The sequence below is a fragment of the Lissotriton helveticus genome, chromosome 1_1 (assembly GCF_964261635.1).
Source record: "Lissotriton helveticus chromosome 1_1, aLisHel1.1, whole genome shotgun sequence".
In the NCBI taxonomy this organism is placed as follows: Eukaryota; Metazoa; Chordata; class Amphibia; order Caudata; family Salamandridae; genus Lissotriton; species Lissotriton helveticus.
Window position 1 is genome coordinate 1,732,776,983 of NC_136057.1, and position 22,892 is coordinate 1,732,799,874.

At 47.7% G+C, this 22,892-nt stretch overlaps 1 protein-coding gene across 8 annotated transcripts in view; it reads left to right on the plus strand.

The window, feature by feature from the left end:
• Window positions 1-22,892, plus strand: part of RAVER1 (ribonucleoprotein, PTB binding 1) — a 317,338-nt gene that overhangs the window by 145,845 nt on the left and 148,601 nt on the right. The gene's annotated exons all lie outside the window — the stretch shown is intronic.

A 22,892-nucleotide genomic window follows, 5' to 3' on the forward strand; every position in this document is an offset into this window, starting at 1 on the left:
GCCGTCGAAGTCTCCTTTGACGGTTTCGTCATCGTCGACGTCGAGTGATCGACGTCGACGGGCCCGGCGTCGGCGCTCGCCGTCGAGGCGACACCGCCGTTCGCCGTCGGCGAAGAGGAAACGGTCGTCGTCGAGGGGATCCTCGTCGTCGAGGCCGCTGTCGAGGCGGAAGATGTCGCCGTCGAGGCGGAAGACGTCGCCGTCGAGGCAGCCGTCGAGGCACAAGAGGTCGTTGTCGAGGCACAAGAGGTCGTTGTCGAGGCACAAGAGGTCGTTGTCGAGGCACAAGAGGTCGTTGTCGAGGCACAAGAGGTCGTTGTCGAGGCACAAGAGGTCGTTGTCGAGGCACAAGAGGTCGTTGTCGAGGCACAAGAGGTCGTTGTCGAGGCACAAGAGGTCGTTGTCGAGGCACAAGAGGTCGTTGTCGAGGCACAAGAGGTCGTTGTCGAGGCACAAGAGGTCGTTGTCGAGGCACAAGAGGTCGTTGTCGAGGCACAAGAGGTCGTTGTCGAGGCACAAGAGGTCGTTGTCGAGGCACAAGAGGTCGTTGTCGAGGCACAAGAGGTCGTTGTCGAGGCACAAGAGGTCGTTGTCGAGGCACAAGAGGTCGTTGTCGAGGCACAAGAGGTCGTTGTCGAGGCGCAAGAGGTCGTTGTCGAGGCATGGAAGACGGTCGACGCCGAAGAGGCACTCGATGTCGAGGGGCCTACGCTCTCCGTCTGGTCACCGTTCTTTGACGTCGAGGAATCTTGGTGAGAGACCTGATGCTGTGGGAGGCTCTCCACAGTCCGGATCTGGAAAGGAAGGCGGATCACCGGGATCGGTGTACTCCGAGGTGTATACTCCACAGAAGCATGTTACACCCCCGCCTCAGTTGCCGAGGGGTCTCCCTCCGAGGGCGCTGACCCCTCCTCCGTTGTCTCCTCTGCCTCCACCACTTCCACAGGTGCCTCTGCCTCATGTGCCAGAGAGGCCGCCCCCGGTTCCACCGAGGTCGGTCTCGTTGCCCAGGCTTCCGACCCCTCCCAAAGGGACTCCTAAGCCGCAGGTCCCGTCCAAGCCCAAGACGCCCGCCCCGGGGAAGCCGGCAGAGCGTCCCAGACCTAGGAGATCACGGTCGCGCTCCGGACGGAGAGGAAGATCGAGGAGTAGACACAGGTCCTCCACTAGATCTAGGCATCACCATAGGAGGCAAAGGTCCAGGTCCCGTACGGACTCCTCTAAGACTCGCTCCTATTCACCTACCTTAACGGACTCCCCGGAGACAAGGGTGTCTCCGGTAGACATCAGCACGTTCCAGGAGGTTCTCCTGAGGGGGGCTGCGAAATTGGGTATCACGGTGACGGCTCCTACACCTACGACGTCCGTGATATTTGAGACACTTCACAAGAAGCATCTGACTCGCCCTCTGCTGCCATTGGTGCCAGGACTGATCGAACCTGCGGAGGAGCTGTTCCTTACGCCTGCGGTGGTAAAGGCCGCTCCCTCCCGACTTCTGAAGAAGTACATGGCACCGGATTCGGATCCGGCCTTCCTGCGGATGGACCCAGTACCCGACTCCGTGATAGTGACGGCGGCCAGGAAGTTACATTCTACCTCCCCGTGCCGCATGATAAAGAGAGCCGTTGGATTGACTCGGCTGGAAGGAAGGCTTGTGGGACTTCTTCCACGACTATGAAAGCATCCAGCGATTCGGCGTTGCTGGGGCGGTACGGCCGTGCACTGTGGGATTCCCTGGAACAGTTTGCGGATCTTCTGCCAAGTGACAGGAGGGAGGACTTCCAAGAAATAGTTAAGGAAGGGATGCTGGTTTCAAACCAGGCCATCAGCGCCGCTGCGGATATCTCGCTGTTGGCGGCCCATGGTTACTGTCACGGGGTCAACCAGCGCCGCCATGCTTGGCTCAGACTCGCGTCGCTCAAGCCTGAAGCACAGCAGCGAGTGGCCAATCTGCCCTTTTCCGGAGAAACGCTGTTCGGAAAACATGCAGATTATGAAATGGCCCGCATGAAGGCTGAGGCGGAGACCCTGATGGCTGTGGGCTTGGAGAAGCCCAAAGAAAAGAAGCCCTACCCATTCGAGAGACGGTTCGGTTCGCAGGGGAAAGGACGAGGACAGTCTTCGGGACAACAGCAGCAACAGCAGCAGTTCCGGAGACCCTTTCAAAAACACCAGAGGGGTAGAGGTGGACAGCAGTCCTCTACTGTGAACAAAGGCCCGGCCGGGTCTCGACCCTGAGCGGTTACTTCCCCTTCGTCCGTTACCCGCTCCGGTGGGGGGAAGCGTTAAATTTTTTCTGGCAGAGTGGAGAAAAATTACTTGGGACAAGTGGGTACTGAATATGGTTTGCAATGGATACAGTCTTCGGTTCACCAGCCCTCCCATCGATTCCTCCGGTCAGCTCGCGGTATCAACTGCGCGAGCGCCAGGCGGAGACCGACATCCTGTTAAGGAAAAGGGCGATAGAAGACGTACCTCTGTCTCAAAGAGAAAGAGGTCTGTACTCCCGGTTCTTTCTGGTCCGCAAGAAGGACAAGAACGAGTTCAGGCCCATTCTAGACTTGCGACAGGCAAACAAGTGGATTAGCAGAGAAAAGTTTTGCATGCTGTCGTTGCATCAGATTTATCCTCGGCTGCAACAGGTGGACTGGCTGTGTGCCATAGACCTACAGGATGCATACTTCCATGTGCCCATTGCACACAAAAACAGGAAGTTCCTGCGATTTCAAGTCGGCACCAATCACTATCCGTACACGGTACTTCCGTTCGGGCTGAAGTCTGCGCCCAGGACTTTCTCGAAGTGCATGGCAGTGGTAGCGGCACACCTGCGGAAGAACAAGGTGTTTGTCTACCCGTACCTGGACGATTGGTTGATCAAGGCCTCCTCCTTCTCGGAAGCTCAAGCGCACTTCCGGAAGACGTGCGTTCTATTGAACAAGCTGGGGTTGCACATCAACATGGCCAAGTCTGTCCCGACTCCGGTCCAGTGCATTCAGTACTTGGGAGCCTCCATCAATACGCTGTCGGCAAGCGTGTCTCCGGAGGAGGAGCAACGATTATCACTCCTTCGGAAGGTTCAAGCTCTCATGACCACTCCTTCTACGATAGTGAGGACGGTGTCTTCTCTACTGGGATCGATGGCCTCTTGCATCTTCCTGACGCCACATGCGCGGCTGCACATGAGACCGCTGCAGGAGTGCTTGGAGGATCAGTGGGATCAGAGGAGAGGATCTTGGGACGACAAGATACGACTGTCTCTGCATGCTCTTCAGTCTCTGAAGTGGTGGTGTTCAGCAGAGAATCTCCTCAGAGGGGTTCCCTTCCACAAGGACATTCCCACTCAGACTATCGTGACGGATGCTTCTCTCCAGGGATGGGGAGCGCATTCCGGAGACTTGCAGATTCAAGGGACGTGATCCCCGACTGAGTCCACGTACCACATCAATTTCCTGGAACTCAGAGCTGTTCACTTGACGCTGAAGGCCTTTCACCCGTCCTTCCAGACTAATGTATTACCTCAACAAGAAGGGGGGCTCGAGATCGCACACTCTGTCGCAGGAGGCGCACGCGATCTGGCACTGGCTTCTGGCCCGAGGACTGAAGATAACGGCCACCCATCTGCAGGTGTGCAGAATGTTCAGGCAGACTAACTGAGCAGGCTGATTCAGGAAAACCACGAATAGGTCATGAACGACGAAGTACTAGAAGAAGTCTTCGCAAGGTGGGGAACTCCAGACTTAGATCTGTTCGCCACCGCTGAAAACAGCAAATGCCGGGACTTCGCCTCCAGGTACTACCAGCAGGGGACGCTGGGGAATGCGTTATGGATCGATTGGTCGAACAGCTTTCTGTACGCTTTTCCACCCATTCCCCTGATTCCGACGGTTCTCATCAAGCTGTCCCAGTCCAGGGCGCGGATGATACTGATTGCCCCGGAATGGCCCAGACAGTGGTGGTTCACGGACCTGCTTCACCGGTCTCTCCTTCCTCACATGAAGCTGCTGTGCAGGCCGGATCTTCTCACGATGTTCAGGGGGCGGATGTTGCACCCCAACCTCTCGTCTTTGAGTTTGGCGGCATGGCTCCTGAGAGAGTGCAATATGGCCATCTTAATCTTCCAGAGGATTGCATGGACATACTGAAGGAGGCTAAGCGACCTTCCACTAGGACTTCCTATGCTTACAAGTGGAAGAGGTTTTGCATCTGGTGCAAGTCCAAGAACTATGACCCTACGACATGCAAGGAGGATGTCATCCTTCCATATCTGCTACATCTGGCGCAGTCTGGCCTTAATGTCCATTCCATTAAGGTTCATCTGGCTGCTTTGACTGCCTACAGGAAATGCCCTTCACAGACTTACTTCTTCCAGATCCCTGTGATCAAAGATTTTTTGGAAGGCTTGAAGAAAGTATTCCCTCCTGTCAGGCTTCCTTCGCCTTCCTGGGAATTGAATGTGGTGCTGTCCAGATTGATGAAGGAGCCTTTTGAACCTATTCACAAGGCTTCGTTGCAGCACCTGTCCTGGAAGGCGGCGTTCCTCGTGGCCATTAAATCTGCCCGCAGCGTGAGTGAAATTCAGGCGTTGTGTTGCCAAGAACCTTATACTGTATTTCAAGCTGCTACGGTTGTTATGCGTACTCACCCTAAATTTCTTCCCATGGTTATTTCTGATTTTCATGTCAACCAGACTATAACCTTGCCTATGTTTTTTCAGAATCCTTAGTCTCCAGCGGAAAGGTCTTTACGTTCCCTGGATGTTAGGAGTGTGTTGAAATTTTATCTGGATAAAACCAAAGATATTCGTAGGTCAGACCAATTAAAGACCTTAGGGGGCAAACCTAAGGCTCATTCCACCAGGGGCAAAGCTGCCACGACGGCTTTGCTTCGTAATGTTCCCATTGCAGAAATCTGCAAGGCGGCCACTTGGAAGTCGGTCAATACCTTTGCTAAGCATTACTGCCTGGACACTGATGCCAGGGCAGACGCTCAGGTTGGGCAGGCTTCGCTGCGAAATCTGTTAGCACAATAGTGGTGTTATTTCTCGTTTCTCCACCGCCGCTTTGGTGTGGGGATGGGCTTGCCATTCTATTCACTAGATTATGACTATACACAGAGATCCCCTACTACAGAAGGAGTAGTTTCTGTCCTGTAACTCCAGTTCTGTAGTAGGGGTATCTCTGTTATAGTCATAAGCGCCTGCCCTCCTCCCCGGTGGAGAGAGATATTCATGTAAGGAATGCTACAGGTCTGGCGTGTTACGCCTTCAAAAAGAACTGAAACTAAATGGGACCTGCAGTGCATTCTGGGATACTGTGAAGTTCTCGAAGGTTCTCTTAAAGGCACAGTATCCTATTCTGAGCCACATAATGGCAGCCTATGGGGCTTGTCTGTCCAGGTTCTCCTCTCTATCATTCCAGAGGGTGTTTGCTGTTAAAGCAAGGGAAATCTGTACAGGCTTTGCTGTTTTGTGGATTTTGTGGTGGTATTTCTAGTTGAAGTACTGGACAGTGTAGCTTTCATAGGCTGCATTATCTGTCTTTAAATTCTCTCAAGTGTCTGTGCAGTTCTGTATTTTTCGACACTAAGAGATTATTTTTGATTGCTCCGGGGTCCACGCACATGGGCGGGACTATTCACTAGCTTGACTATAACAGATACCCCTACTACAGAACTGGAGTTACAGGACAGAAACTACTCCATATTTGCACTTTTTCAAAATTGGGAATACTCCTACTAGCATGAGAATTATAGGCCATTTTTTAAAATGACTGCTTTTTCACACAATGTCTTTCATTTGGAAGGGAGAAATGCATGAAAACTCAATAGGTAATAACAGTTGATTTACAAATCTGAATTACCCTAAGTATCCATATTAAAAATGGTACCTCACTTGTGTGGGTCGGCCTTGTGCCTGCGACAGGAAACGGCGCAAAACACGTGGTCACACCTCAATTTTCGCAGTGAAAAATGACCCTTTTTTGGCATAGTGCCTAGCTGTAGTTTTTGTACCCTAGCTCAGCCGGCACCTAGGGAAACCTATCAAACCTATACATTTTTGAAAACTAGACACCCAGGTGAATCCAGGATGGGGTGACTCGACTGCCTCCCACCAGGTTCTGTTACCCAGAATCCCTTGTAAACCTAAACAATGGAGAAAAAAACGCATTTTCCTCACATTTCTGTGGTGGAAAGTTCTGGAATCTACGTGGATCAACAAATTTCCACCCACCCTGCGTTCCCCAAAGTCTTCTGAGAAAAATAGTACCTCACTTGCGTGGGTCGGCCTAGTGGCTGCGACAGGAAACGGCGCAAAACGCAACGTGGTCGCACCTCAATTTCGCAGTGAAAAATGACCTTTTTTTGGCAAAGTTCCTACCTGTAGTTTTTTAACCCTAGCTCTGCCGGCACCTAGGGAAACCTAGGAATCCTATAAATTTTTTAAAACTAGACACCCAGGGGAATTCAGGATGGGGTGACTCTACTGGTCAAAAAACAAAAGGGGGGCCCTGAATCTAAAAATGAATACCAAGAGGGAAACAACCCGCCAGGGCGAGAATACTAGAGAAAAACATGGAAGGGGGTGTTCCCTAAATATCAAAAGAGCAAGAAGTCTGATCGTGCATACAGCTGACCCACACAACCACAAGAAGAAATTATTTATTCAGAGAACTTTTTTATTTATTTTTGTATTTTTTAAATATATATATATATATATATATATATATATATATATATATATATATATATATATATATATATATATATATATATATATATATATATATATATATATATATATAGCTTTCATAGAACATTAATTTCATTTAAACAGTAAAATAGTATCTGTAAAGTTTTTTTTTTTTTTTGGTATCATGTACAAAAATACAATATAAAAGCTAGGACACGCAGAAATAATTTCAAAAAAAGGGCACAGAATCCATTCACTCATACACTCAAACACACCTTTTGTACAGTCAGATTCATACACAAACATTCACATACGTATCATCACACACAAAAGCGCCGACGCGCGTTTCGGACAAGTGCCATAAAAGGCTTCCTTCATCAGGGCGCACTTGAAATGGAAAACAAAACAGACGCAATGATGGACGTCTGACACAAGGTGCTGGAAGGCGGTCCTAGTAGCATCAAAGACTGAAGGTAGGTACTCTAGGGGTCCTTAACAGCGGGACCAATGGACGAATTCACAGAATTCATAGGTAAAACGCTTCCAAAAAATATAGAGAGAGTCCAGTGTGTGAATGTGCTCAATAGGCGATCAAAATTTGGAGCATCACATTTTAAAGGGTCTGTAGATAGTCCAAACACGTTTCATGGAGGGAACTTGGCTACCAATATGGGTCAGGAGGGCAAAGCAGACCATCCAGGTGTCTTTTAAACTGTTCCACACAAAATCTGATAAAGCCTCTCCAAGTGGATGAAAAATATTATCAGAAGGACCAGGATTCGATATTCGGGTGACCTTAATGAAAGGGTCGGGTCATGTCCATAATAGATGCAAGGACAGCGTCGATGTGCACACAGTTAGGCAAGGTTAGAAAATGCAGAGGCAGTGAGCCTGAAATTCACCCGTAGGTCCGAACTAGATGGGGTCCACGATGGAGGAGTCGGCAGAAAAACTCCTTCCCCCTGCGACGGAAAATGACGCCGGTGTCATTTTCCGTCGCACCATCTGGATGGTCTGCTTTGCCCTCCTGACCCATATTGGTAGCCAAGTTCCCTCCATGAAACGTGTTTGGACTATCTACAGACCCTTTAAAATGTGATGCTCCAAATTTTGATCGCCTATTGAGCACATTCACACACTGGACTCTCTCTATATTTTGGAAGCGTTTTACCTATGAATTCTGTGAATTCGTCCATTGGTCCCGCTGTTAAGGACCCCTAGAGTACCTACCTTCAGTCTTTGATGCTACTAGGACCGCCTTCCAGCACCTTGTGTCAGACGTCCATCATTGCGTCTGTTTTGTTTTCCATTCCAAGTGCGCCCTGATGAAGGAAGCCTTTAATGGCACTTGTCCGAAACGCGCGTCGGCTCTTTTGTGTGTGATGATACGTATGTGAATGTTTGTGTATGAATCTGACTGTACAAAAGGTGTGTTTGAGTGTATGAGTGAATGGATTCTGTGCCCTTTTTTTGAAATTATTTCTGCGTGTCCTAGCTTTTATATTGTAATTTTTTACATGATCCCAAAAAAAACTTTACAGATACCATTTTACTGTTTAAATGAAATTAATGTTCTATGAAAGCTATATATATAAAAACAAAAATAAATAAAAAAGTTTTCTCTGAATAAATAATTTCTTCTTGTGGTTGTGTGGGTCAGCTGTATGCACGATCAGACTTCTTGCTCTTTTGATATTTAGGGAACACCCCCTTCCATGTTTTTCTCTGGGGTGACTCTACTGCCTCCTACCAGGTTCTGTTACCCAGAATCCCTTGCAAACCTGAAATTGGCAAAAACCCTCATTTTCCTCATATTTTTGTGGTGGAAAGTTCTGGAATCTGCGTAGATCCACAGATTTTCTCCCACCCAGCGTTCCCCCCAGGTCTCCCGATAAAAATGGTACCTCACTTGCGTGGGTGGGGTCAAGGACCCGCAACAGGCAAGGCCCAAAACCTACCCAAAACCTAATGAGGCGACATCAAAATTACCTATCACAAACCAACCTGGTTTTGCAAGGGGGTTCCCATGAGTTTTTGGGCCGGGGCTCGGCGGCCATCTAGGGAAACCTACCTAACCCACACATTTCTGGAAACTAGACACCCGGGGGAGTCCAGCGAGGTATGGCTTGCGTGGGTCCCTCGTTATTCTCCTACCCCGAATCCACTGCAAACCTCAAATTTTGCACAAAAAAATCACTTTTTTCTCACATCTGTGTGGTAAAGTTGTGGAATCTGCGTGGATCCTCAAATTTCCTCCCACCCAGCGTTCCCCCAGGTCTCCCGATAAAAATGGTACCTCACTTGCGTGGGTAGGCCTAGTGACTGCAGCAGGAAAAGGCCCAAATTGTACAGTGGAGACTTTAAAATTACCTATAGCAAAACTACCTGTTTTTTTGGGGAGGGGGGCACCTGAGTTTTTTGCCCCGGGCTCGGCGGCCACTTGAGAAACTACCAAACCCAAACATTTCTGAAAACTAGACACCCGGGAGAGTCCAGCGAGGTTTGGCATGCGTGGGTCCCCCAACGTTTTCCTACCCAGAATTCCCTGCAATCCTCAAATTTAGGTAAAAAAACACTTTTCCCATACATTTTTGCGTAGCATCTCCGTGCCGGCAAAAATGTCCTACCACCCAGCGTTCCCCTTGTTCTCCTGAGTAAAATGATACCTCACTTGTGTGGGTGGGCCAAAGGCCTGTGACTAGGAAGAGCCCAAAACATAGGGATTTAGAGAATAGCACCGAGAATTCTAAGCGCTACATTTATTTTTTTAAATACGTTTTTAGCCAGTTTTGCTTTGGATACCCACAAATGAGGTATAATTTTACTCGGGACACTAAGGTTAACGCTGTGGGGTTGGAAATTTGTGCCGGCACGGTTATTCCACACACAAATATGTGGAAATGTGGGGGTGGGGGGGGTTTACCTAAATTTGCGGGTTGCAGGGAATTCTGGGTAGGAAAACGTTGAGGGACCCAGCCCAGATGCCTCTTGCCGAACTATGGGCACAGCAATGTCCTCCTCAAACAGGCACTTCATCCACACCAAAAGTAGCTTCATCAGCACTCCGAGTATCTTCATCATCAGATGATGCAATGTGGAGAGAAAACTCACTACCTGAATCTTCACCTCCCACCTCTGACTCAGAATCAGAGTCAGTCTCTGGACCATGGTCAGAGGAAGAATCAAAAAGCATTCCAACAACTTGCTGAGCAGTAATCCGGCGGCTAGCCATTATCCTTACTAAGAAAGGAGACTGCACAAACAACTCAACAACCAACACTGCAAAGTAAGTAAAAAAAATGTAAGCCTTTATCACAAAGATCTATATTCTGAAGAACTATACAATTCACTTACAAGAGACCGCTACACTCGCCAGCCCCTACTCTGCAAAGACACAGCAAATAGTCAACGATATCCCATTAGAAAGAAGAAAAAAAACATAAATCTTCAGAAAACAAAATGCACATCAAGCCCAAATGCAAAACATGTTTTACAATCACAAAAAACAGAAACCAAACATACTGGTATTATTAAACACTTTGCAAAAAAAACATTTACATTGAAATTGTACAAAAAAGGTCTCTAACCAAACACATTCAACTACACAAACCGCAGAACCACCAGTAACGAAACCGCACACTGCAACAGTCTAAAGAGCAAAAGCCTTGAACAAGAACAAAAAAGGGGAAAATAAAACATTACACTTTACACAAAAAAAAAACAATACACATTATAACAGGCTATGTCACAAATGGGGGCAGAAAGGGCTGAAAACAAATATATGTCCCCTGGAAGCAAGCACATTCTTTATTTTTACAACCCTGGCACTAGTGGGCTGGGACCAGAAATGCCAAAAAAATAAGGCTGTCTGTCCCCAGGGGGCGCAGAATATAATTATTTTAACAATTGGGCCCCCAAGAAGCGACCCTTGGCAAAGGGGTCGCTTCCATTTACAAATAAAAGAACTCTCTGGTGTCTAGTGGGGTTTCCCAAGGGGTCGCTTCCATTTCAAAATAAAAGATTTCCCTGATGTCTAGTGGGGTTTTCTGCCCCCCCCCCCGAGGGCAGAAAGGCCAAATTAAGACACTGAATATATTTTAAAAAAAATATGGGCTCAAGGAAGCGACGCGTGCCCAAGGGGTCGCTTCCGATTTAAAGAAAAACAAAATCCCTTGCTCTAGTGGGCTTTTCTAGTCCCCCCACCCCCCCCCCACCTCTTGGGTCCAGAATCGGCCAAAAAACGGTCTGAAAAATGTATTTGCCCCCAGGAAGCGACCCTTGCCCAAGGGGTCGCTTCCTTTAAACAGAATAAAACATCCCTGGTGTCTAGTGGGGGCATTACTGGTGCACGAAACTCTTCCGCTGCCATCCCTGCTCAAATGCCCAAAATCGATGCCTCGGGGGGGGGGGGGGGGCAGCGCTCCCCCAGGGGCTGTGCTTACCCCTTTAACCCCTTCGATGCTGATGACGGAGCGGTTCCGTCATCAGCACAGCCCAACCGATGCTGATGACGGAACCGCTCGGTCATCAGCATCGAAGGGGTTAAATACTTTACAGTATTTTGCTGAATGTACAACAGTTTGAAAATGCAATAGGAATTGTACATTGAGGGGGCAAGATGGCCGCCATAGCCCGTGAGAGTGGCTGCACTTTCTCCCCCTCCGGTGCATGGTGAATACTATGGTGAACACTATGAGGATAGAGAAGGCTGTTAAGTATTGTGAAAATACTAGAGCCTTGAAGTATCCGTGTTTCCAATGAAATGCTCTACGCGCTCAGAGTATTACTGCAAGCTTGGTTCGGGCTGGCTTTAGACATTCCCGGTCTGTACTCTGCTGTATTCAGATCTAAGTTGGTGAGACGCTGTGATACCCTCTCGCAGAGAGCCTAGGCTATTGTGATGGCCCCGAAGGGAGCGAGAGTGTTGAAGCCGAAAGAGAAGGATAAAGAAAAGGATAAAGTAAAAGAAATTGAAAAGGACATTGCGAATCAGAGTGACTCTGGGATACCCTCCTCTAGCTCGAAGAGAGCAGTGCAGCTTCGTAGGAATGCCGCGAAAAACAGAGATGAGGACAACGCGGGTAGAGATGAGGCACCCCTAAAGGAGAGAAAGGAGCGAGGAAACCTGGGGAAAAAAGCCTTAAAAATTCAGGAAAATTAAGAAATCCCTCTTCGCCAGCCTGCCTTGCTAGAAGTTTTTTCTGCCGCAAATGTGCCAATCGCCGCCGCTGCTGCAGGCTCAGTGCCGGACGCCCAAGTGCTTACACCGACATCGATTCCGCAAGAAGGTGATCGGCAGGATGCTGAGATGCCGCAGGCAATGCTGTCGGGCCCAGAGCTACAGGAGGACGTGATGGAGAAATCAAGCTCGGCAGAGTTCGGTGTTCAGCAGGACAAGATGGAGAAACAAACGGTGGAAATTTTGCAGGTACGGGGGGACGAGAATGGCGGTGCTCTTGCCGGTCAGACGCAGAGTTCGGCGCTCAGTTCGGTGCTCAGCAATCAAGCTCGGCAGAGTTCGGTGCTCAGTCGGACAAGATGGAGAAACAAACGGGGGGAAATTTGCAGGTATGGGGAGACAAGATACTCGTTTTGCCTGACTCGACTCTTAACGAGTTGGCCGGAGTGTTTAAGACAAGTGAAGGGGATGATGGCGAGGACTTGCAAGGGCTGGGATTAGCCGGGGCTGATGGCGACGGGGCTGATGTTTTTCCTGAGAGTGACTTAGACAATCTTGATAAACATGATAAAGATCATTTTAGCCTTGAGGTGACTGCAAAGCAACCAACGGAGCCGTCTGTGCGCCCAAAAATCTATGATGAGACCGATATACGGGTAAAACTGAGAGGGGGGAAAAATGTATGCACAACGCAAGTCCCGGCAGACTGTAACCCAGTAATTCCAAATGATGCACCCCCAGGTTCTCCCAGTGATGAATGTTTTTTTTCACTGAATGATGCGGAGAGCGGCCAAGCTGAGTCAGGCTTGACATCAACCCCAGAGGGAAGCAGTTCTGAGCCAGAGCCGAAAGCCGAAGGCTAAGCAGGCCAATAAGAAGATACAAGGGTCTATGAGGAAAGTTAATAAGCTATATGTGGACATGGCAACAAGAGTTACTGAGGTAGAGGAGAGAACAGGGCAGTTAGAAGATGAAGTCAATACATGGCAGAAATGTAAGCAGGATCAAGAGGAGTTGGCAACAGATGTGCAATGGAAACTCGAAGATCTCGAAAATCGCCAGCGGCGAAACAATATTAGACTCCTTGGAATAGCAGAGGGATTGGAAGGGCAAGATGCTCGTACTTTTGTGATTAAGCTCTTCAAGGACGCCTTCCCGGAGAACAAGATTTGGAACTGGGAAGTGGAGATACAGCGAGCACACCGCTTCCCGTTTACCCAGAAAAAAGAACAAGAATCTGGCAAGCCTAGAGCTTTTCTGATTTATGTGGGGAACTATCTGGCAAGACAAGAGGTTCTTGAAAAAGCTAAGCCAGACGCAAGGCGCACTGTTGAAGGAGTAACTTTTTTTGCTAGGCCGGATTTCTGCCACGTGGAGAGGAGATAGCGAATGAGACAATTAACTCCTTTTCAAAACATTGGTGCAGAAGCATAGTTGCTGTTTCCATGCAAACAAAGTTGTTATGAAAGGCTATGCTAGATTCTTTTTCTCAGAGATTAAGGCCCAGGAGTACTTGGCAGAATTGAAGGATAAGGAAAAGGGAGGGCAAAGGAACATGGTGGTTACAGTGCGCCAAGGGGCTCCGAAACAGTATAGGAAGTAAAAAATGTATATATGTACTTCTGCTGGCATTATGTTGTAAATATATTATAATTTTGCTGATCGTTAAATGATAAATAGATAATGAGGTTTTCAGTAAAAAAGTAAGAAGTAATCTGAGAGACCTTGATGGACTAGTCGTTCAGCATTAGATAATAGTACAGGTACAGCCGAAATGCGTGGGGGTGGGGGTGGGGGGGGGTGGGGGGGCTGGGGGGGCGTGGCCATTGGGTTAGGAGCAGTCACATATAGGTCAGGATTGACCTAATTGCCTGTACGGGGGGGGGGGTGTTAGGTAGGGAGTCTTGGGGGGGGGGGGGGGGTTGGTACCGGTCATGGATCAGGGATAAAATATGGGGTTAAAAAAATGATGATGAACGGGAAGGGTCTTGGGATAGAAAATGTAAGGGGACATAGGAACATGAGGGATAATTGTGTAAGGAAAATGTATAAACAATGCAGGTGTGGTGTATGGATATACGACAAAAAAAAATGGAAACCAGAGTAGTTACTTGGAACGTTTGCGGATTAAATGACAGACAAAAGAGGCAGCGGGTCGGAATATTATTAAAAACCATGAGGCCTGACTTTGTTTTTCTTCAGGAGACCCACATAGAGGGATCCAAGGCAGGGTTGTTAGATCAGTTGGGGTTCAACCTCTTAGCTCACTCCAAGCAAGGCTCTAGGGAGAGAGGTGTTGCCATACTATCTAGGAATAAAAGACTCATAATAAAAAGGAAGCTTGAAGATCAGTGGGGGAGATGGGCTCTGATAGAATGCATGATTGGACAGGAGTGGGTCACTCTGGCAACACTGTATGGATCAACAGAGGATGACCCAGAGGTGTTGGAATTTCTGGATACAGAACTAGCGACCTGGCCCTCTCGAATTATTTTGGCTGGGGATTTTAATATAAATGGGGTAGGTGGAGTATGGGCTAAAGGAAAGAATTTATATCATGGGAGGAAACCGAGTATACCGGGCACTGACTAATCTTATGAATAATAATGCATTGATCGATGTTTGGGGATCTTTAAAACCTAATGATCCAGGATTTACCTACTACTCGGCCCCACATAGGGTTTGTGTCAGATTAGATTAATTTTTTTTATTCCAAATGTTTTAATGGCGGGGACAAAGATTCAAAGATTGCCCAGGATACTCTCCGATCACAACCCGCTGGTACTAACAGTAAACATTGCAAGTGGGGGGGGGGGACAGAGAGGAGCTGGACATTTGAAAGGGGGCTCTTGAACGATGACCAATATGTTCAACACATGAAGCAATGGATTAAATCATTCTTTGAGATTGTGTGTTCGGTGCTAGTTCGGGTGTTGTCTGGGACGCTTTTAAAGCTGCGGCCCGTGGTGAAACTTTGAGTTTTAGTATTTTTTCTCAAAAACTGGAGAGGGCCAAAATCGCTAATCTGTTTTTGGTGGTGGAAGAGGCAGAGGGGGCCTTAGCTAAGGCAGCTGCTGCAGGTGGTCCACTGGATCAAGTAATTATCAAGGTAGCTAAGGCTAAAATGGAAGCACAGGAGAACCTAGCAGAGAAGGCTGCTAAAACATATCTTATAAATAGAGAAAGATGTTACGAGTGTAGTGAGACTGTAGGGCGCACATTGGCAGTGCGGGCAAGACAGAAGCTAGCCTCCGAGGAGATTAGAGAAATCAAGGATGCTGCTGGGAATATCCTTACAGATGCGGAGGGGATACGAGAGGTTTTTAGACAGTACTATGCTGTATTATACAATGAGGGGCAGCCTAAGGATTTGGATAATATAACTGAATATCTACAGGATATTCCGACAATGTTATCGGAGGAGGAAAGGCAGAATTTAGATCTCCCATTTGATCAGGATGAGATAGAGTCCGCTATGTTAAGCTTACCATCAGGTAAAGCAGCAGGTCCAGATCAACTCCCTGCAGAATTTTTTAAGACTTTTTGGGAAACACTCAAACAAGATTTATGTATTACAATGCAGCAGGCTCAGCTAGGAATCTCTATACCAGCATCCTGGGCCGGGGCCGATATTGTGATTATATTAAAGAAGGATAAGCCACCTGATATGCCAGGCTCATATAGACCAATAACTTTGATGAACTCCGATACGAAGATTTTCTCAAAACTTTTGGCCCTGAGGTTTGCAAAGAATATTGAGACCTTAGTAAGCATTAACCAGCATGGTTTTATACCTGGGAGGGGAACTACCCACCATACAAGAAAGGTTGTTACCCTATTTGATGCCGCAGAGACTTCAGGAGACCCGATGGCGGCGATGGTGCTGGACGCGGAAAAAGCTTTCGATCGGGTCTCCTGGGATTATCTGTGTGTTGTTTTGGAAAGAGCTGGGTTTGGACTGGGGTTTCTTAGAGCAATTAAAGTACTATATACAATACCGACAGCTCGCATACGAGTGAATGCTGGTTTTACCCTTCCACTAAAAATCACCAGAGGAACGCGGCAGGGATGCCCCTATTCGCCATTACTGTTTGCTTTGTATATGGACCCATATATACGCAAAATTGAGGCAAACCGTATTCCCCCAATTAAGACCTGTAGGGGGAACTGCAAAATCTTGACTTACGCGGGCGATGTGGTGATAATTACATCGGATCCCACAGCGGCCATAAGTGAGGTGGAAAGGGAGGCTATATGTTTTGGCAAAATTTCTGGGTATGCTTTAAATGCCACTAAGACTCAAATCATTCAGAACAGCAATGTGACATGTAATGATTCACGGGTAGTTCAATCAGGGACATATCTCGGGGTAACCATCACAGCAGACCTAGATAAGCTAGTGGAATTAAATATATCCCCAATAATAACTAAGATGAAGAAAGACCTCGATAGACTTCATAACCTGCACCTCTCTAGAGTTGGGCGTTCCAATATCATCAAAATGATTTTCTTGCCGAAATTTTTGTATATATTCCGGGCAATCCCGCTATTATTTGAAACAAAATGGTTTAATATTCTAGAGTATACAATAAATAGATTTATTTGGGCGAAGGGAAAGACAAGGAGGGCAATGAGGTATATGACGTTACCAAGGGAGAGAGGAGGCTGGGCCTTACCAGATTTCAAATTATACTACTGGGCAGCAGCCCTACAGTATGTCTGGTTTGATGGGAGGAGCGGAAGCGGAATGTCAGGAAAATCTTGGGACAGTTGATATTTACGCATTGGTATTAGGAACGGAAGCAGAAAATGTATTTTTGAAATGTACTGATTTGTCTTACTTTAAAAGGACTAAATTTAAGACGATATCAGCTGCCTATAATATCTGGAAAGCCTTTACGAAAAAATACGGATTAGGCAAATATAATAGATATACTAGGTTGCTCCATAATAATACATTACCTCCTGGGGTTTTTTCAGACTCGGTATTTGCAAAATGGGGTAGGCAAGGAATTCAAAAACTAGGAGTCATAATGGGGACACAGGGAATGTTGCAATTCTCCGAAATCCGGGGAAAATATGATCTGGACCAAAGGGATTTTTTTAAGTTTTTACAAATTAGAAGCTTTATGTTTGCATAAAAGGTGGGCTAGCAGGATTCAACTCGAACTCAGTTTTGGATGTGATTGAGGGAGGAGTAGGATGTACGATTAAAAAATTGTATGCATAATTGCTTATTGCGAAACCTGATGATCTAGAGAAGCAGGAGCAGAAATGGGTGACCAAGCTGGAAATAGATAAAGAAATTTTTAATTGGTCGTTAAAAAGGGGGCAGGAAATTCTATGCTCAGCATCACTTCAGGCGCAACATTATAAAACCCTATACTCGTTATATTATACTCCGGCTAGGATAGCGCAATGGGGAGTTATTACGGGTGTCGCATGCCCCAGATGTTCTGCAGATCAGGCGGATATAATACATATGTTCGCAACATGCACCCATCTCCAAACAACGAGGGAAGGAATAGAGCTGTTCTTAAAAAGATCTTTGGGAATAGAAATTGAGTTAACACAGTCAATAATCATGTTGGGAGTAGAGTAGTCTGAAGTGCAGTCAGAATATGCTTATTTTATCTTTGTGGCCATGGCAATATTTCGACTAATGATTGCATCGGCGTGGCTTGATAAAGTTCCACCAACGCAACATGATTGGCTGGGAAGGTTGTTGTCAGCATATAATTTAGAAAAAGCGATTTATACAAGAAGAGGGAGAAGGGGAAGGAGGCTAGGATTTCAGATATGGGGACCAGTAACGAGATGGAGGGAAGAAGAATCTGGTTAATTTGATGAAATGATGATAGTATAGTTCGAGATTTCCTTTTTTTTGTTTTTTTGGACATATGTATATTTCCTCTTGCCAATCCATGCATTTTGTTTTTATTAACTTTTGATTCACCCATGGTCTCTGTTATTGTCTTCTATGTCCTCTTCTCTCTCTCTTTAACTACTTCGCTTTTGCTACGCTCTCAGTTCTTTTTGCCTTCTTTACTTTTTTATTGAAGAAATGTAGTAGATTCACCAGATGTAATAATGATGTAAAAATTGGATTTGTGATGTAATGGTTTGTTTGTTGAAAGATGTGATATGTCCTGTACCAAAAGGGGGGAGGGGAATAAAGGGGGTTAAAATAAAAACATTTAAAAAAAAAAACTAAGGAATTGTACATTTATTTATAGGGGATGCAGTAAGTTGCAATACTTAGCAAATACAGTACATTGAAATGAATAGGCTTTTTCAGTAAATTACAGGTAAGTTACTTTTCTAACTCCGTGCTGGATACCTAGATTCAGCACTGGGACATTTCCTGCAAACAGGTAAGTAAATGCATTTTGGTTATTCGTACGAATTTTAAAGAATATTTTTAGATTTCAAATCTCCACACTTGGAACCTTTTGGGAGAAAATTGTCAATGTTATCCTATGGAGGAAAAACAGGTAATCGGTCCAAAGGTAAGTTATCGACTGTGGGAGGTAAGGTTCTTGGGTTAGACTCAGGGGTCCCCCAGGGTCAGTGATGCACTCTTGTTACACCCTCAGCGGCACTAGGGTGGCCGGGTGCAGAGTGAGGCCCAATGTTCAATGGGGGACAGGGGGCCTCTGGTTGGTGGTTGCTGGCAAGCAGGCCACTGGGTTGTGGGAGCAAAGCTCCTAGGGTTTAGGTCAGGGCAAATGGGGAAACACAGTAGCACAAAAGGTGCACCCTCAGCGGCACTGAGGTGGCCGGGTGCAGAGTGCTGTTTTGACGTCTGGCACCTTGTTTCTAATGAAGAACCTCCGGTTTGCAAAAGCACTGCAGGCATGGAGACTAAGGACTTCTGGGTGAGACCACTACTGAGAGCGGTAAGTTGGGAAATTAGAGGTGGGTTAAGCACTGATGGTTTGGGCACACAAGGCCGTGGGGCGTGTGGTGCAGGGGTGCATTTTGTGGTCGGTTCTTCCTACCAGCTCCTGGTCGTGGTTAGGGGGCCTTCTGGATTTAGACTCCAGGCGTCAGCTAGAGGCTTGAGTCCGGTCAGGGTTCACCAGATCTCGGTTCAGGTTCGCCAGGGTGACCTCCTCCTGGTGTTTTTCCACTTTAGCTCAGGCCGGGTTCAGCGGGTGTAGAGTGGGCCGGATTCGCAATTTCCGGCTGCTGCCAGAGGTTGCAGTCGAATAAATCCGGTAGAAGCAGTCTTTGGAAGTGAAGGCAGGCAGGGGGGTTTGTGAGGTTGCTGGATGCAGGACACACCGGTGTTTCGCAGGAGCAGGTTTGAGGGGAGACCGGACTGTAGGGCTGGGGCCAAGTCAGTGGGCGTCCTCTTGTTGGCTCTGCACAGCTCTTCGGTTGTTCTTATTATCTTCTTTCTTGTCATTTCTGGATCTGAGGAAGCAAGGTTCAGGGTGTCCCCAAATACTAGAGTTAGGGGTGTTACAGGTAGGTAGAGGGCAGGGACCAATGGGGTCCTTCCCAGGGGTGGGTACACCCCCTATTGTGCCACCCTCCAGTGGGAGGGGGGCACGAGCCTGTCCCTGGTTTGTTAGGTCCCCCCATCCTCAAGATGGCGGGGACTCTGAGTTGTGCTTCACCACGCCTCCCCCACCCGAGGGGTGTCGTTGGCAGAGGTGGGCTCGCCTCTCTTCCTCGCTTGTTTTTCCCACCAGTTCTCCTGCCAAAGTGGGGGTAGAACCAGTGGGGACAAGTTGCTGAGAGCAGCAAGTGGTTTTGGGAAGCTCGCAAAGCCTATGAAGCTTCCCCTTTGTGAACCCTGCCCATCCTGGGGGAGGAGACTTTGCACCTCGTCCCCGGATGTGCATTGTTTCAGGCCCCCGAGAGCAGCAGGCTCTCGACCCAGGGGTCCAAAAAAATGTCTGTTGATGGCAGTCTAAGCAGCCACTCAGTCGGGATACTAGAGGTGGGTTCGTTTTTAGGTGCATCTCGGAGAAGCCCTCTGTGTGCATTTTTCATTAAATCCCACACTGGCATCAGTGTGGGTTTAATGTACTGAGAAGTTTGATACCAAACTTCTCAGTTTTCGTTGTAGCCATTATGGTGCTGTAGAGTTTGTAATGACAAACTCCCAGCACCATATACTCTTAATGTCAGCACTGCACTTACAATATCGAAGAATGGACTTAGACAGTGTAGGGGTACAAGGCTCATGCACCTCTACCCTCCCCACAGGTATAGTGCACCCATCTAGGGCGGTGACAGATCTATGCCAGGGCAGTGGGTTGTAGACATTGCACACAGGGATGTGTGCCATGTCGACTTCACTTTGTTCTGCACCAAGACACGCAGCCTCGTAAGGCAGTGTGTGTGTAGTGGTACAGGACATCTAAAGGTGGCACAATAAGTGCTGCAGCCCCTAGAGGCCTTCTCTGGCCACATTGACCTGGGTACCATTTACCAGGGGCTGACCTGTGGCCAGAGATGCCAATTAGGTTTGTTTTTGGGAAAGAACACAGGCCCTGGGAACCTGATTGGCAGGGACCCAGGGCACACCAAATAAAAGTGCATCAGTAGTCTGGCAAAAAGTGTGTGTGTGGGGGGGGGGTGCTGCAACAGAAACCCACTTTCCTACAGCATCTGGACATGGCTAGAGCGTCATGATATTTTTCTGGCTGTGCAGCTCCTTGTGGGATCTTTAAACCCCAAGGTAGACTATCTCCGCCATCAATGCCTCGCAGACCATGAATGGCATCTGCACCCCGAGGTGGTTCAAGGTCTCTTTCGGGACTGGGTAGAACCTTGCCTAGATCTTTTCGTCACTGCCTAGAACATGCAATGTCGGCACTTCTGCACGTTTGAGTTTCCAAAGTGGCTGTAGCTCGGAAATTCGTCTTCCGATCAGTGTGCCTGTCATTTGGGAGGATCTAATGTCGCAGAAACGGGGCAGGGTCCTCCATCCAAACCTGCGAACACTTCAAATTCATGCATGGAGACTGAGCAGCGATGTCATTTTGGCAGCCTGGTGTCCATCAACAAAGACCGTATATGCGTGCCGCTGGGACAGGTTTACGGCTTGGTGCCTGAATCAACCCTCTTTGTTTTGTTCACCCGTTGTGACACGTTTTTGAAAGGTCTTAAGTTTAGTTAACTTTTTTGATGTATTCCCTGATTAAACCAAGCCACAACTGCTCCTGCAGACTCCAGACGATCAAGATAGTCTTGTTCCTGGCCATCCGCTCAGCCAGGAGAGTCGGTGAGCTACAGGCTCTTTCTGTTCACCCTTCATACACCAGCCTTTTCCTAGACAAACTAGTCCTCCATAACCATGCTGTTGACTGTGTTGGCCCAGGGAATTCCTGTCCTGGACATCTGTCAGACTGCTACGTGGGCGTCCTTGAACATGTTTACTATTCACTACTGCTTTGGGAGTCCGGTCTGTCGTAACTGGCCCTTTGCCCATTTGGGCCTCTAGGACTATTTGGTCCAAGCAGTTTGCAAGCGCACCTCCGGGGAGGTATTGCTTGAGTATCAATTCTAAGATAAGGAATCTGTTGCTGCAAGTCTGTATCAGATTAACAGGTTTCCTACTTTCAGTAACGCCTTATCTGGTGGAGTCAATTAGCCACATATTCCTTACCTACCCTCCCTGTTCTACGAACTGGACTTTTACACCTAAAAGAGGTCGTTGTTGACCCTTAAATTCTGCACACTGGTTTGGCAGCTTTGATGTGACTGTGCTTCTGGCACGGAAATAGTTGCAAAGTCAGCACACTGGGGTCGCACCTATATAGGCTTGGTTCCCCACCAGATGGCCTGCAGAGGTACAACTTAAGATTTGTGGATCCAGTCTGACACTCCGGAATATTCTAAGGTAATGAATCTGTGGCCAGATAGTCTCTCCCAGATAAGGCATTACAGAAGGAAATTAACTTGTTCATCTCAGCAGAGGCTGTACACGCACTAGCGGCAGCCCCCACCTCATCCGCCTGCCCCCCAAAAAAGCTGATTGTGGTGATAGGCCGAGTTGCGGTTGTTGTATGGGAGGTTGGAGTTCCGAGCCATCTGGTCTGTGCTGGAAGGCTAGCTCCACAGTAATCTTGTGCCATTTGTCTGGCTCTGAAGGCTTCTAGCTGTCCATTAAGGGGAGGCTACTGCAGTTTCTCATGGACTGCACCATTGCCATGTGGAATTACAATTAGCTGGGTTGAGTTAGGACCTTGAATCGTACCAAGGAGCACAGTCTGGACAATCAGCTTTTTGTGGAACTCTACATGTCGAAGATAGGGAAGGCTATGCAGAAGAGGACCCTGTTGATGTGGATAGCCCTGTAGGAGAGTGGGGTCTGCAATCCCATGGCCACCCCAGATTTTTGCTTTTTGCTTCACTGGTTTACGACTTTCCCTGGCTGTGGGCCTACTAATCGGACCCACAGCCTAGCTGTTCTCTCTCTAAAATTACAACCATGTACCCTAGGTGCATTTACCAATTGGTACTGGGCCACCTTATCAGTCCCTGTACAGTATACCTTAGGTATCCAGGGCATAGGTGTACCCAGGGCCTACCAGGGGCTGAAGCATGCATTATGCCACCCCTGGCTGGCCATCTAAACAGACACAACTGGCTGCACGACAGCTGGGGCAAGGTGGCGTAATCACCCTTTGCTTTAGATATAGTTCCTTATATCTAAACCTAAAATGGACACATATATTCCTATCAGTCACTCCTATGGAAGGCCTTATCAATCCTGAAGGCAGAGTGCTTGGAATTATGTGAGATGGTGCTCTGGCATGAGCTGAGCCCGTTTTCAGCTTGCGGAACCAAGTCCTAATAGCTGTTCCATGATAACGCTATACCATATACTCTTAAGTGCATTATAATCCTCGCGGTTAAATGCTAACTCTGGTATAACATTATCAAAACATGTCCAGTAAGGTGTCATACGAATTGGAAATACTACCCGCTCGCCAATTCTGGCGACGCTGGTAGCATTCCACCCTTCTAGAGGGACACGACATGTATGTAACTGTGAACCCCGGT